This window comes from Orcinus orca, chromosome 3 (assembly GCF_937001465.1).
Source record: "Orcinus orca chromosome 3, mOrcOrc1.1, whole genome shotgun sequence".
Lineage (NCBI taxonomy): Eukaryota > Metazoa > Chordata > Mammalia > Artiodactyla > Delphinidae > Orcinus > Orcinus orca.
The window spans coordinates 79,811,053-79,827,986 of NC_064561.1; positions in this window are offsets into that span (position 1 = coordinate 79,811,053).

The window sequence follows — 16,934 nt, forward strand, 5'->3', positions numbered from 1 at the left end:
GATTACTTTGGCTATTCGGGGTCTTTTGTGTTTACATACAAATTGTGAAATTTTTTCTTGTAGTTCTGTGAAAAATGCCAGTGGTAGTTTGATAGGGATTGCATTGAATCTGTAGATTGCTTTGGGTAGTAGAGTCATTTTCACAATGTTGATTCTTCCAATCCAAGAACATGGTATATATCTCCATCTATTTGCATCATCTTTAATTTCTTTCATCAGTGTCTTATAGTTTTCGGCATACAGGTCTTTTGTCTCCCTAGGTAGGTTTATTCCTAGATATTTTATTCTTTTTGTTGCAATGGTAAATGGGAGTGTTTTCTTAATTTCACTCTCAGATTTTTCATCATTAATGTATAGGAATGCAAGAGACTTCTGTACATTAATTTTGTATCCTTCTACTTTACCAGATTCATTGATTAGCTAGAGTAGTTTTCTGGTAGCATCTTTAGGATTCTCTATGTACAGTATCATGTCATCTGCAAATGGTGACAGCTTTACTTCCTCTTTTCCGATTTGGATTCTTTTTCTTCTCTGATTGCTGTGGCTAAAACTTCCAAAACTATGTTGAATAATATTGGTGAGAGTGGGCAAACTTGTCTTCTACCTGATGTTAGTGGAAATGGTTTCAGTTTTTCACCATTGAGGATGATGTTGGCTGTGGGTTTGTCATATATGGTCTTTATTATGTTGAGGAAAGTTCACTCTATGCCTACTTTCTGCAGGGTTTTTATCATAAATTGGTGTTGAATTTTGCTGAAAGCTTTCTCTGCATCTATTGAGATGATCGTATGGTTTTTCTCCTTCAATTTGTTAATATGGTGTATCACATTGATTGACTTGCGTATATTGAAGAATCCTTGCATTCCTGGGATAAACCCCACTTGATCATGGTGTATGATCCTTTATTTGTCTTGTTGGATTCTGTCTGCTAGTATTTGTTGAGGATTTTTGCATCTATACTTATCAGTGATATTGGTCTGTAGTGTTTTTTTTTTTGTAGTATCTTTGTTTGGTGTTGGTATCAGTGTGATGGTGGCCTCATAGAATGAGTTTGAGAGTGTTCCTTCCTCTGCAATTTTTTGGAAGAGTTTGAGAAGGATGGGTGTTAGCTCTTCTCTGAATGTTTGATAGAATTCACCGGTGAAGCCATCTGGTCCTGGACTTTTGTTTGTTGAAGGATTTTTAATCACAGTTTCAATTTCATTGCTTGTGATTGGTCTGTTCATATTTTGCATTTTCCCTGGTTCAGTCTTCGTAGTTTATACCTTTCAAAGGATTTGTCCATTTCTTCCAGGTTGTCCATTTTATTGGCATAGAGTTGTTTGTAGTAGTCTCTTATGATGCTTTGTATTTCTGCAGTGTCTGTTGCAACATCTCCTTTTTCATTTCTAATTTTATTGATTTGAGTCCTCTCCCTCCTTTTCTTGATGAGTCTGGCTAAAGGTTTATCAATTTTGTTTATGTTCTCAAAGATCCAGCTTTTAGTTTTATTGATCTTTGCTATCATTTCCTTCATTTCTTTTTCATTTATTTCTGATCTGATCTTTATGATTTCTTGCCTTCTGCTAACTTTGGGTGTTTTTTTTCTTCTTTCTTTAATTGCTTTAGGTGTAAGTTTAGGTTGTTTATTTGAGATGTTTCTTGTTTCTTAAGGTAGGATTGAATTGCTATAAACTTCCCCCTTAGAACTGGTTTTGCTGCATCCCATAGGTTTTGGGTCGTCATGTTTTCATTATCATTTTTTCTAGGTATTTTTTGATTTCCTCTTTGACTTCTTCAGTGATCTCTTGGTTATTTAGTAGCATATTGTTTAACCTCCATGTGTTTGTATTTTTTTACAGTTTTTTTTTTCCTGTAATTGATATCTAGTCTCATAGCGTTGTGGTCAGAATAGATACTTGATACAATTTCAATTTTCTTAAATTTACTAAGGCTTGATTTTTAACCCAAGATATGATCTGTCCTGGAGAATGTTCCATGAGCACTTGAGAAGAATGTGTATTCTGTTGTTTTTGGATGGAATGTCCTACAAATATAAATTAAGTCCATCTTGTTTAATGTATCATTTAAAGCTTGTGTTTCCTTATTTATTCTCATTTTGGATGATCTGTCCATTGGTGATAGTGGGGTGTTAAAGTTCCCTACTATGATTGTGTTACTGTCGATTTCTCCTTTTATGGCTGTTAGTATTTGCCTTATGTATTGAGGTGCACCTATGTTCAGTGCATAAATATTTACAACTGTTATATCTTCTTGGATTGATCCCTTGATCATTATGTAGTGTCCTTCTTTGTCTCTTGTAATAGTCTTTATTTTAAAGTCTATTTTGTCTGATGTGAGAATTGCTACTCCAGCTTTCTTTTGATTTCCATTTGTGTGGAATATCTTTTTCCATCCCCTCACTTTCAGTCTGTATGTGTCCTAGGTCTGAGGTGGGTCTCCTGTAGACAGCATATATATGGGTCTTGTTTTTGTATCCATTCAGCCAGTCTATATCTTTTGGTTGGAGCCTTTAATCCATTTACATTTAAGGTAATTATCGATATTTATGTTCCTATTACCATTTTCTTAATTCTTTTGGGTTTGTTATTGTAGGTCTTTTCCTTTTCTTATGTTTCCTGCCTAGAGAAGTTCCTTTAGCATTTGTTATAAAGCTGGTTTGGTGGTGCTGAATTCTCTTAGCTTTTGCTTGTTTGTAAAGGTTTTCATTTCTCTGTCAAATATGAATGAGATCCTTGCTGGGTAGAGTAATCTTGGTTGTAGGTTTTTCTCCTTCATCACTTTAAATATGTCCTGACACTCCCTTCTGGCTTGCAGAGTTTCTGCTGAAAGATCAGCTGTTAACCTTATGCCCCCCAGCTTTTTCCTCCTTCACATATTAGCTGTGATGCCTTGGGATAACAGGGTATTGTATAGCAAGATGAAGCTCTGCTTAGCTGGAAAAATCTTATTCGTTTTTTGAGAAGAAGCTGGGGGAGGGGTCATGTGGCATCTCCATAGGGGCTGTTCAATTACTTTAACTTGAATAAGCCTGACTCAGAAAAATTTATCCTTTGCAAGTATTTTATAAGCTGAAATAATACATCCTTTATGAGTCCCCAAAGCCACCAATCTGTTGACAAAACCCAGTAATTTGTGTAAATACAGGATAGAAGGAGGGGTTCCTGATGCCACTGAAGAGGGTTAGCTCCTCCTTTGAGATGCCAACATTGTGTCTTAAAGATCCCAAATACCTAAATTTTACCCACCAGTGCGACCGGTTCCTCTCTGAGAAGAGCAAAAAGCAACCAAACTTTTCTGAAGCAATTATACATAACTGGAAGAACAAACAGATGAGTAACAAAACCTAATGTAAATATCAGGTCATTCAGGATGTTTTTCTGAATGACAACCGATGGGTGGAGATGACTCAGAAGTTTTTGTTTTTCCACACAAAAATCTAATACTGTTTAATAGTAGACCTTGTCATTATTGTTAATATTGTTGAAGGTAGTCTCCTCAGTTTGATATTCAAGACCAAATCCTACTACCGTTTCTTCCAACATGAACCCCTACACACCAGCTCATCTTGATTACTGCTCATTCCAGACCATCCATACAGATTCTATGTATTTCCATGGCCATAGGATGATAGGACTGTAAGGGAAGGCAGAGATCACCTAACCCAATTCTTCACTTTATGAATGAAGACCCTGATGTCCTACAGCCCATGAAGTGAATTTCTGGCAGTTTCCAGAACTCAGATCTGTCACTTTCCAGTCTTGTTCCTTTTATACCACATCATTCACCCTTCCTCTTTCTTCTGATTTTGCTTATTGAAATTCCATCTATTCTTCAAGACCTAAGATAAATGTCACCTCTTTCATTATGACCAACCAGCAGAAGTCCATCCTTCTTTGCCCACACTCAGTCTGTAACCTGCTGTATGTTTGTGATCCTTAGCTCCCTTATTGGATTTTAAACATTTTGAAGCCAATGATGCTATCTGACTCAATGTACATCCAGTAAAATGCCATCCACGCAGGAAACTCTCCAAGCGTTTCTGTCAAAAAAATGATTGAACAAAGGAATATGACATAGCAAATTGAAACCTTGGCTTTTGAATCTATAATATGAGAAAAATGGATGCATGAATGGGCAAAAAATATAAGCCATAATCCAATGCATTTTGGTCTCCTTGAATAAAAGACTCCACATTTCTTTCAAGGTTTGTTAGTGATTTTTTTAAACAAAAACAATAATTTCATCCCTCCTTGCTAAGCCTTTCCTTTCATTAGAACAAGCAGAAGGGAATTAGTGAATTTTAGCAGAGACCAAGCTATTAGGGATTTAAAGATTAAGTTTGGAAATCCATGTGTCTCTTTAAAATATGAGGAGTGCCAGTTCAGCTGAGTGCAGAAGGGCAGCCAGCCAAAAAGATCCAGTCAAGTTAAATTGAAAAAGAGTTGGTTAGTTTTTGCCAGTGGATGTTTAAATGTATGATAATCCATCATCCAATTCTTCTGTCCTGGTATAGTTTATTAAGTAAATGTTTATTATACTAAACTCCATTTCAAACTAGGGTTGTAGGGTAACTTTTCAAAAGCAGAAATTTCATATAAGATGAGTTAAGCTTAAAAGAGACAAAATCACCAATATATTTCTATTTTTAAATATGTTCTTTACATGGGGCTCAAAGGATGGTTAGAAAGTAAAACTTATTTCCCAAATGAGAGTTAGCCCTGAGGAAAATTGCTGCATACACACACACAAAATTCCCTCATAGAGGATTTACTAATAATTTTTTAAATGGGAGGGGTTGGATAGAAAGAAAGAAAAAAAAAAAAGACATTAACAGGCCTTTCGTGTTTTTGACCTTAAGAGTCAAAAGTATGGAAGTTTATCACAGGCAGTATTTAGTGGCCACAGGGATAAGTAGATATTCGGGCACTTACCTCAATTAAATTCACTTCTATGCAACAAATAATTATTAAGTATTTGTTATATCTAAATCAGTGTGCTGACTAGGAAATATGTGGTCAATAAAGATGATTACAAATAATTCCTATCATCAGATTAAGCAGAGATTTCAGGTACTGTGGATACTATTTATCTATCAGCTGATCTGAGTGTCAACCCTTTCTCCATTTACAGACTTTAGCACTGTTTCCTTAAGGGGAGAAGAGGTCTGAATTACCTGGATAACTTTTTCTATTCATCATTTAACTTATTTAATTTGGCTTCCTAGAACTTATGGTTCATCATTTGGCCTAAATCCAAGTGTTTTCTCTAACTCTATCTTAAAGACACTTCCAGAAATAAAACATTGGGTAGTTCTGAGATCTGAAGACATCATTTAAGATATTTATATATTTCAATAACATTTACTCATATTTTGCATTTTACTGAATTTTATGAAATGTTTTTAAATTATACTCATTTAAAAACTAATGGAGAGTAATATTGTTTCTAGAAAGTAAATTGAAACAAATCAAACTTAAGGGGCATCTTGGGCAAAATATTATCAGAATGTTAGCTTCTTCAAAAAGTAATAAATAGAAGTTGAACCATTTTCTGCTTCCCAACTAGAATGTCTCCTCCTCAAGAGTAGGTACTTTTATATATCTCTGTAAACTTAATGAGGCCCTAGTACAATGCCCGATAGCCATTAGGGACTCAGTAATGTATGTTGATGAATGAATTAATTGATTAATGCAAAATGTGATCTTGCAGCATTTGGACACTTTCACTTCTTAAATTTAAATTACCCAGAAAGGTAAGCAAAGGTAGAGAATGACTCAGTAATATAGAACAATCCAAGAACACAGGCAGCTGTTTCCCAGGGCATAAGGGAGAAGTTACATTCTGAGAAAAGTTTCTAGGGGAGGATAGTAGCTGGCCACAGGGGCTAGTCTATGCAGTCTCACAGTGACATCCTATAGGATGCACCAGTCATAGATTTCTCCCCAGAGATGTTTACCCCATAGAAACCTTACCACCAAAAGCTGTGGCCAATAACCTGATATCCTGGAAAACTGTCCAACGTACTAAGCAGACCTATCCAATTCTGAAGTGTCAACGAGATTTATTGCCAAGAATTCCTTTGCAAAACTTAGAGGACATATCCTTCTCATATTTTGCCCTCCTTGGTGAGATATTTAAATAAACACATAGTTTCATTCCTGGACTCACTAGCTGGGTATTCTTTGAAACTTCACTTACAGACCACTCAGAGGAACAGAGTCGCCGCCATGAAAACTCAGTCTTGGAATTCTGTGAGGAGGGTAATCACAAGATTAGTGTTTTCCCTATTTAAAACTAATTTAAAACTAAAAATAGCTGCAAAAGGCTCTACTTACCTTAGAAGGGGGTGGCAGGCTGGCAAGGGGCAGGGATTATACTGCTAGAGAACATCCACAAAAAATTCTCCAATATTTCAGGATTAAATACATTACTCGGGGACTATGAAGTAGCATTTCACGTGCCATGTGTGTTGTTTTATCAATAAAATGTGTGCTTAATCTATTTCTTTTGGGGCCATAAAAGAAATTATTTTCAAATATACACATTTTGATATTTAATGTTTTGGCAAGATTTTGCACACTTAAAAGATCATTGATTTATTTGCCAAATAGTCCCATTTATTACTTCCATTTTATGGGGAACATGAAGGAACTCAATTGACTTTACCAAGATCACCAGCTAAGTAATGATAAGAAACCTGAGAGTGAATCCTTTCTGCTTCCAAATATTTTCAAAGTTGGCTCATGTAAAGCAAAAAATTTGTATGATCAAAGAGCACTTCTGGGAATGAAAAAGAGAAACCTTGTCTCTCAATGCCTAGAGGTCTAAACTAGTTCCAAAGATAAAGCTTTTATTTTAGGTAATGAGCTCAAATTAATCATTACTTTAACTGGATATTTCTTCATTTTATCCAGAACTTGGAATCACAAAAGCACAGTTTTATAAAATTTGCCCTTAATAGCCTAATTTTTAATGGCAGAGTTTTGTGTTTGGTGTGCCTATTTACACAACTTAGTGTCTCAGTGAGGTACACATGTAAAATATCCCTCCTGCATTGAAATCGTTATCAAGTCAATATTTGTCAAAAGCTTGTTAGTTAGGTACTAGTCTCATCTTCTCATTTAGTTCTTGTAAAAACCCCTGTGGGGAAGATGTTATTAATAGCACGCCCATTTTACAGATGAGAAATGAGGTATACAAAAGTTAAGTCACTTTCCTGGGCTTCCCTGGTGGCGCAGTGGTTGAGAGTCTGCCTGCCGATTCTGAGGACACGAGTTCGTGCCCCAGTCCTGGAAGATCCCACATGCCGCAGAGCGGCTGGGCCCGTGAGCCATGGCCAGTGAGCCTGCATGTCCGGAACCTTCGCAATGGGAGAGGCCACAACAGTGAGAGGCCCTCGTACCACACACAAAAAAAGTTAAGTCACTTTCCCAAGGCCACAAAATGAACAAGGGTTGGAGGCCAAATGTAAACAGGCTGAGTATCCAAAACAAAGCAAAACTTAGTATGTTAAGTCAACCTCACAGTCCTGTGAAAGGCTCCTTTTTGGCCCATAAAATCTTTTTTCCAGGTGGTTTCTTAAAAATAATAATAACAACAGAAGTGTCAGGAGAATGTTGATTCAATTTAGTATTTCTAGAAAACCCTATTTCTATTTCTAGAGTTTGTCTTACTTATAGTTTTTGCTATTGGTTTGATTCCTGGGGCTATTCTGTAGATAGGCAAGCGTTCCATGGCAAACTGAATTCACATTCTCACTTTGCCTCACACTGGCCATGGGACCTGAGATATATTATCTAAGTTCTTCAAGTCTCTTTCATATTTGTGTTCAGTAAATGGTTCCCAAATTTCTAGCTATAAATGCTTTTTTTTAGCACTAAAAGGGTATTTGGAGATTAACTAGTCTAAACTTCTCAATTTACAAGTAAAGAAAGTGAGGCCTAGAGGAATGAATGGACTTTAAAAAGCCTCTCAGCCAGCTCGTTGCAGGACAGTAAAGAACCCAAGCTGCCAGATGTGTGCTCTTTCACTATTCTGTGCTATCTCAAGTGGATTAATATATGATTGATGATCTCTGCCACCAGGAGGAATTTTCTCCGGTGGATATTGCATGATTATTTTTATGTGTAACCAAAGTTACAGTGCTGGGCAGAGAGGTGGGTGTAGCTAAAAGTCTTTTCACTGCCTATGAGTTTTAAGCTCTAGTAAATGTAGAGTCTCTTGTTGCCATTTGTGTGACTCCCATTTGCCAATTTGGATCCACAGCACGTCAGCTGCACTCTGAAAGTTATGCAACTATCATTTTGATGGCTTCACTGTCTTCTGAAGCTTTGCTGCAGAATTGAATGAGTCGTCATGCTTCACAGATTTCCCCTCAGTTAAACATCTCCGTGGAGATTACCATAGGGGGCAATTGCTTATGATTACTCCTGCCAACTGAACTCCTAAAATGCATTGAGATCTCTGTGGCATGGCCCAGGGCTCTCTACTTGGCTCTGATGTATTCAAAGTTTTAGCATTAATGTGGATAAAAATATAGAAGGCTTGCTGAACCAACATATGGATGACACAAAGATGGTGAGCACAATGAATATGATAATGAGGGAATCAGATTATAAAAAGCCTAGAATGATGGACCAAATGGAATACAATGAAATCAAGAAAGAGAAATGCTAAATTCTTAGACTGGGGTGCAAAATTTTAAAACTGTACAAGAGCAGAATGGGAATTTACGTTTGACATAACATTTGACATAACATGGCATAGGTAAATTTCTACCTTGGTATAGATAAAAATGCCTGAGAGTTTCAGCTGACTGTGAATTTGGTATGAGTCAACAGTTATGTGGTGGCAAAAAGGATCGTTTCATCTTGGGCTGCCTTATAACATGTGCTTCTCAGAATGAAATAAATCATAATTTGGTTTTACTCATTTTAGTCAGCCACGTATGGGCTATTATTTTCCTTTCTATGCAGCAGGGACATAGTTAAACTGAAGAGCATCCAGAATGTTTGATAAGAACAAGAGATGATTCAAAACGTATGACAAGATGAAGGGTGGTTGAAGGAAGTGGAGTTTTTTATCCTCGGGGAATAATGGTAACTGTCAAAAACGCTGAAGGAGATGAAATTTGACCATACTTTCAAGCTGACATGTTAGCCTGACATAGTTTCATGGATGCTGGTAGAAGTTCATTACTCACAGCAATCATAGTACCCAGAGTATCAACACTTCCCGGTGTCAATTTCTTAGCCCAGTTCCCACAGGGCAATGCAAATCAGACCAGATAATGCTTGCACACACAGTGGGCTGCCTTATAGGAGAGGAACCCCGAGTTAGGAAATCCCAATATTTTATAATAGGCTACAAGCAAATCTGCCTAACCATCTTATTAGGGAAAAGGAGATATGATCTCTAAACAAACATCTTGGAAAAGAACAAAATGCTGTCAGTGACTTGGCTGGAAAGACATGCAAAAAGAAGAGGGATCCATGGAGAATTTTCGTTCAACAATAGCTATATCTCGAGGGTTGTCCTGTTAAAGAATATTAGAAATCTGTCACTTCAGAAGAAAAAAACAGTGTCCAATTAGTGAAAATTGCCAAAATACAAGTTTATAGTAGGTTAAAAATATTTTATATAAAACAGAACAAGCTCAAAATGGACTCCTTAAGAAGTTAGGCATGTTGAGGCAGAAGTCAGGCAGCCGTTTGTTGTGACTATTGAAGAAATATTCACATACCAGAGAAGTACTGAATTTAATGTTGTATTAAGCTCCTTCCAGAACTCCACTTATCAGAAAACAGAGGGAAGGAAAGAAGTGAGGAAACTAGGAAAAAATGCATGACAGAAAAGGATATTTCAAACTTGAAATACTTCATTGTATAACTTCTGAAGTTCTATCTATGTCCTAAGAGGACCCAGACATCTCTTTGATAAACCAGAGACAGGGCTAAATCCAAAGCGTTTATGAACTTTATGTTGTAATCTCCCTTGGTGGGTCTCTTCAGCTAAGAAAAACAGCTCAAAGATCTATTTGGAAATAAAGAAACTTTGAAGGCTTATCCTAGATTGATTATCCTTTGTCTAGAGAAGGAGAATCTTTGCTAAGGAATCCTTTATAATCTACCTGGAAATACTTCTGGTTGTCCAGATGCCTAAACTGGAGCTTGGGACTATCCCAAAGGAAAATATGTTGTCCATAGGGTTGTTTTTAAAAACACACAAGTGTCTTCCCCCCTCCAAGAAAAAAGAGATTATTTAAGAATAACTCTCATGTCAATTAGCAAAAGGACATTTTTCACTTCATAGATTTATTAACTGCTCATTCTGTTTGAATTCACGTGCACACACACCACATATGTAAGATGACACAACTATGGGTGGAGATGTGACTGTGGGTATGCCATTTGACCTCTTTGCCTCTCTATTTCTTTATATGAAAAGTAACAGGGGGTGAAATAGATGACAGCAGCATTTCTTTCCAGCTTTGAAAACTCCAAAGAATCCAGGAAGAACTGCTTTCTTAAAAGCTGGCTAAAATTCAGAGCTCTAAGAATGTAATAGGGCATAGAAGAAAATAATGGGAATCTTAGAAGAAAAGAAGTGGAAATTCCCTTTGAAAGATGGTTTAAGGGAATCTCTCTGAGGCTAAAGCATAGACACATCAATCAGGATACTGGAAAAGTCTATGGGATGGAATTATATAAGAATATCTTGTGGTGTTTGTTGTGACAAGACATAAGTGTAGTTTATGGCAGGAAACTGGAAGCAAAAGTTCCATTCTATTATCAATTCATCAGGGAATCCTATTCTAAAAAGTGACTTTGGTAAGGGCCCCAGACTGGCTGAAGGATTGGATGCTGACTCATCAGGCCAGAGCAAGCTGTAAGGATGGGGAGGACTTGCTCCTGAAGAGGTAGACACCTATCTGGAAAGAATTAATTTATTCTTTTAAGTAACAGGAGACACAAAGTTTAGATGGTCCTTCTTTTGCATCTCAAAACAAGCAAGTAACTAACCTCTTCTGGTGTGGGCCAGTTTGATCCACATTACATATGCACATATAGGGATTTGAGCATATTTTCTGGAGATCACAGCTCTGCACTTTGTGATGAATCAATAATTGAGACATCCCCCTTTGCATAATTTGTCTCAGAAGACATACATCTCTGATCTCAAAAATCAGGTAGAATTTATTCAATGCTTTGGAGCTTAAAATATTTTTTGAAAATAATTGTGTTTCAATATGTTTACATGTCAATTCTGAAAGCTGACCTCTTCAAACTACAAGTTTTTTTTAGGTGATTTATGGTGGGCAAGTAAAATTTCTCATCAAACCAAATTTATCAATATAATATAAAAGTTTCACTGTTTCAGTAAAACACTATGAAATGAGACAAGCCTCTTAGATAGCGTTATCCACCAGAGGGCAGACAGCAGAAGCAAGAAAAACTATAATCTTACAGCCTGTGGAACAAAAACCACATTCACAGAATGATAGACAAGATGAAAAAGCATAGGGTTATGTACCAGATGAAGGAACAAGATAAAACCCCAGAAAAGCAACCAAATGAAGTGGAGATAGGCAAGCTTCCAGAAAAAGAATTCAGAATAATGACAATGAAGATGATTCAGGACCTCAGAAAAAAAATGGAGGCAAAGATCGAGAAGATGAAAGAAATGTTTAACAGGGCTTCCCTGGTGGCACAGTGGTTGAGAGTCCGCCTGCAAATGCAGGAGACGTGGGTTCGTGCCCTGGTCCGGGAATATCCCACATGCCGTGGAGTGGCTGGGCCTGTGAGCCGTGGCCGCTGAGCCTGCGCATCCAGAGCCTGTGCTCCGCAGCGGGAAAGGCCACAACAGTGAGAGGCCCGCGTACCGCAAAAAAAAAAAAAAAAAAAAAAAAAGTTTAACAAAGACCTAGAAGAATTAAAGAACAAAGACCTAGAAGAATTAAAGAACAAATAAACAGAAATGAACAATACAATAACTGAAATGAAAAATACACTAGAAGGAATCAATAGCAGAATAACTGAGGCAGAAGAACAGATAAGTTACCTGGAAGACAGAATGGTGGAATTCACTGCCATGGAACAGAATAAAGAAAAAAGAATGAAAAGAAATGAAGACAGACTAAGAAACCTCTGGGACAAGATTAAATGCAACAACATTCACATTATAGGAGTCCCAGAAGGAGAAGAGAGAGAGAAAGGACCCGAGAAAATATTTGAAGAGATTATAGTCGAAAGCTTCACTAACATGGGAAAGGAAATAACCACCCAAGTCCAGGAAGCACAGAGAGTCCCATACAGGATGAATCCAAGAAACAACATGCTGAGACACATAGTAATCAAACTGACAAAAATTAAAGACAAAGAAAAATTATTGAAAGCAACAAGGGAAAAATGACAAATAACATACAAGGGAACTCCCATAAGATTAACAGCTTATTTCTCAGCAGAAACTCTACAAGCCAGAAGGGAGTACCATGGTATATTTAAAGTCATGAAAGGGAAGAACCTACCACCAAGATTACTCTACCCAGCAAGGATCTCATTCAGATTCAACAGAGAAATCAAAAGCTTCACTGACAAGCAAAAGCTAAGAGAATTCAGCACCACCAAACCAGCTCTACAACAAATGCTAAAGTAACTTCTGTAAGTGGGAAACACAAGAGAAGAAAAGGACTTACAAAAACAAACCCAAAACAATTAAGAAAATGGTCATAGGAGCATACATATCGATAATTACCTTAAACGTGAATGGCTTAAATGCTCCAACTAAAAGAAACAGGCTTGCTGAATGGATACAAAAACAAGACCCATATATATGCTGTCTACAAGAGACCCACTTCAGACCTAGGGACATATACAGACTGAAGGTGAGGGGATGGAAAAAGATATTACATGCAAATGGAAATCAAAAGGAACCTGGAGTAGGAATACTCATATCAGATAGAATAGACTTTAAAATAAAGAATGTTACAAGAGACAAGGAAGGACACTACATAGTGATCAAGCAATAAATCCAATAAGAAGATATAACAATTATAAATATATATGCACCCAACTTAGGAGCACCTCAATACATAAGGCAAGTGCTAACAGCTATAAAAGAGGAAATCAACAGTAACACAATCATAGTGGGGACTTTAACACCTCACTTACACCAATGGAGAAATCATCCAAACAGAAAATTAATTAGGAAACACAAGCTTTAAATGACACAACAGACCAGATAGATATAATTGATATTTATAGCACATTCCATCCAAAAACAGCAGATTACACTTTCTTCTCAAGTGCACACAGAACATTCTCCAGAATAGATCACATCTTGGGTCACAAATCAAGCCTCAGTAAACTTAAGAAAATTGAGATCATATCATGCATCTTTTCTGACCACAATGCTATGAGAAAAAACGTTAAAACACAAACACATGGAGGCTAAACAATACGTTACTAAATATCCCAGATATCACTGAAGAAATCAAAGAGGAAATCAAAAAGTACCTAGAGATGACTTACAATGATCCAAAACCTATGGGATGCAGCAAAAGCAGTTCTAAGAGGGAAGTTTATAGCAGTACAAGCCTACCTCAAGAAACAAGAAAAATCACAAATAAACAATCTAACCTTACACCTAGAGGAACTACAGAAAGAAGAACAAACAAAACCCAAAGTTAGTAGAAGGAAAAAAATCATAAATGTCAGAGCAGAAATAAATGAAATAGAAACAAAGAAAACAATAGCAAAGATCAATAAAACTAAAAGCTGGTTCTTTGAGAAGATAAACAAAATTGATAAACCATTAGCCAGACTCATCAAGAAAAAAAGGGAGAAGACTCAAATCAACAGAATTAGAATTGAGAAAGGAGAAGTAACAACTGACACTGCAGAAATACAAAGCATCCTAAGAGACTAGTACAAGCAACTCTATGCCAATAAAATGGACAACCTGGAAGAAATGGACAAATTCTTAGAAAGATATAATCTTCCAAGACTGAACCAGGAAGAAATAGAAAATATTAACAGACCAATCACAACTAATGAAATTGAAACTGTGATTAAAAATCTTTCAACAAACAAAAGTCCAGGGCCAGATGGCTTCACAGGTGAATTCTATCAAACATTTAGAGAAGAGCTAACACTCATCCTTCTCAAACCCTTCAAAAAATTGCAGAGGATGAAACACTCCCAAGCTCATCCTATGAGGCCACCATCACCCCAATCCCCAAACCAGACAAAGATACTACAAAAAAAGAAAATTACAGATCAATATCATTGATGAATATAGATGCAAAAATCCTCAACAAAATACTAGCAAACAGAATCCAACAACACATTGAAAGGATCACACACAATGAGCAAGTGGGATTTTTCCCAGGGATGCAAGAATTCTTCAATATACGCAAATCAATGTGATGCACCATATTAACAAATTGAAGAAGAAAAACCATATGATCATCTCAATAGATGCAGAAAAGGCTTTTGACAGAATTCAACACCCATTTATGATAAAAACCCTCCAGAAAGTGGGCATAAAGGGAACCTACCTCAACATAATAAAGGCCATATACAACAAACCCCCAGCAAACATCATTCTCAGTGGTGAAAAACTGAAAGCATTTCCTCTAAGATCAGGAACAAGACAAGGATGTCCACTCTCACCATTATTATTCAACATAGCTTTGGAAGTCCTAGCCACAGCAATCAGAGAAGAAAAAGAAATAAAAGTAATGCAAATTGGAAAAGAAGAAGTAAAACTGTCACTGTTTGCAGATGACATGATACTATACATAGAAAATCCTAAAGATGCCACCAGAAAACTACTAGAGCTAACAATGCATTTGGTAAAGTTGCAATATACAAAATTAATGCACAGAAATCTCTTACATTCCTATACACTAATGATGAAAACTCTGAAAGGGAAATTAAGGAAGCACTCCCATTTACCACTGCAGCAAAAAGAATAAAATACCTAGGAATAAACCTACCTAGGGAGACAAAAGACCTGTATGCAGAAAACTATAAGACAGTGATGAAAGAAATTAAAGATGATACCAACAGATGGAGAGATATACCATGTTCTCGGATTGGAAGAATCAACATTGTGAAAATGACTCTACTACCCAAAACAATCTACAGATTCAATGCAATCCCTATCAAATTACCAATGGCATTTTTTACAGAACCAGAACAAAAATTCTTAAAAGTTGTATAGAGACACAAAAGACCCTGAATAGCCAAAGCAGTCTTGAGGGAAGAGAACAGAGCTGGAGGAATCAGACTCCCTTACTTCAGACTATACTACAAAGCTACAGTAATCAAGACAATATGGTACTGGCACAAAAACAGAAATATAGATCAATGGAACAGGATAGAAAGCTCAGAGATAAACCCACATACCTATGGTCAACTAATCTATGACAAAGGAGACAAGGATAAACAATGGAGAAAATACAGTCTCTTCAATAAGTGGTGCTGGGGAAACTGGACAGCTACATGTAAAAGAATGAAATTAACACCATACATAAAAATAAACTCAAAATGGATTAGAGACCTAAATGTAAGACCGGACACTATAAAACTCTGAGAGGAACACATAGGAAGAATACTCTGACATAAATCACAGCAAGATCTTTTTTGATCCACCTCCTAGTGTAATGGAAATAAAAACAAAAATAAACAAATGGGACCTAATGAAACTTAAAAGCTTTTGCAAAGCAAAGGAAACAACAAACTAGACAAAAAGACAACCCTCAGGAGAAAATATTTGCAAATGAATCAATGGGCAAAAGATTAATCTCCAAAATATTGGAGATTATGCAGATTATGCAAAACAGCTCATGCAGCTCAATATTAAAAATCAAACAGCCCAATCAAAAAATGGGCAGAAGATCTAAATAGACATTTCTCCTAAGAAGACATACAGATGGGCAAGAAGCACGTGAAAAGCTGCTCAACATCACTAATTATTAGAGAAATGCAAATCAAAACTACAATGAGGTATCACCTCACACCACTTAGAATAATCATCATCAGAAAATCTACAAACAACAATGCTGGAGAGGGTGTGGAGAAAAGGGAACCCTCTTGTACTGTTGGTGGGAATGTAAATCAATACAGTCACTATGGAGAACAGTATGGAGGTTCCTTTAAAAACTAAAAATAGAACTACCATATGACCCAGCAATCCCACTACTGGGCATATACCCTGAGAAAACCATAATTCAAAAAGACACATGCACCCTACTCTTCATTGCATCACTATTTAAATAGCCAGGTCACGGAAGCAACCCAAATACCCATTGACAGATGAATGGATAAAGAAGATGTGGTACATATATACAATGGAATATTACTCAGACATAAAAATGAATGAAATTGGGTCATTTGTAGAGACATGGATGGATCTAGAGACTGTCATACAGAGTGAAGTAAGTCAGAAAGAGAAAAACAAATATAGTATATTAACACATATATGTGGAACCTAGAAAAATGGTACAGACGAACTGGTTTGCAGGGCAGAAATAGAGACACAGATATAGAGAACAAACGTATGGACACCAAGGGGGGGAAGTGACGGAGGGTGGTGGTGGTGTGATAAATTGGGAGATTGGGATTGACATGTATACATTAATATGTATAAAATTGATAACTATTAAGAATTTGCCATATAAAAAATAAGTAAAATTAAACAATTTTTAAAAAACACCATGAAATGAATTCAATAAAAAACGAACTTGAATACATATTTTTTTCCTGCATACATAAGTATCTGCTCTAATTTCTGCCTCTAAAAGCTGTTGCTTATTTTGTTTCAGCTTTAACCCTTAAATATAGTAAAAGAATGATCTCACTTGGAATGTTCATTAATTTAACAGCAGGAGTCAAGTTAATCTCCTTCAAACCCCATATTCGACTTAC